Source organism: Penaeus monodon, chromosome 28, assembly GCF_015228065.2.
Source record: "Penaeus monodon isolate SGIC_2016 chromosome 28, NSTDA_Pmon_1, whole genome shotgun sequence".
Lineage (NCBI taxonomy): Eukaryota > Metazoa > Arthropoda > Malacostraca > Decapoda > Penaeidae > Penaeus > Penaeus monodon.
The window spans coordinates 12,550,657-12,550,963 of NC_051413.1; the positions used below are offsets into that span (position 1 = coordinate 12,550,657).

The following is a 307-nucleotide window of genomic DNA, read 5'->3' on the forward strand; positions in this document are numbered from 1 at the left end:
AGGTGAATCACGCTTACCTTCCATTCATAAATTTTGGCTTCCGTTCAACAAGCTTACCTTCCCCTTGGGTTTCCACTCGTGGCTTCGAAGCGAGTAAGCCCACTAAACTGGCTTCACGATCCGCAGGTGCCTAAAGAGAAGCAGGGCCATTTTCTGCAGCCTTAATTAGGGTGATAAGTGACAGCTAGAAGGAATGAGCAGGCAGGCTTTGCACGTCTGCTCTAGAGGAGTGTCTCTTACAGTTTATAGTGTGCTCTTTAGGGTCTCTGTGCAACGGGAGGTTTTGAATTATGAAATATTGGAAGGA

General features: G+C 46.9%; 1 protein-coding gene across 1 annotated transcript in view; it reads right to left on the bottom strand.

Moving 5' to 3' along the window:
• Positions 1 to 307, bottom strand: part of LOC119591367 (probable serine racemase) — a gene marked incomplete in the record, with an annotated part of 15,061 nt that overhangs the window by 8,841 nt on the left and 5,913 nt on the right.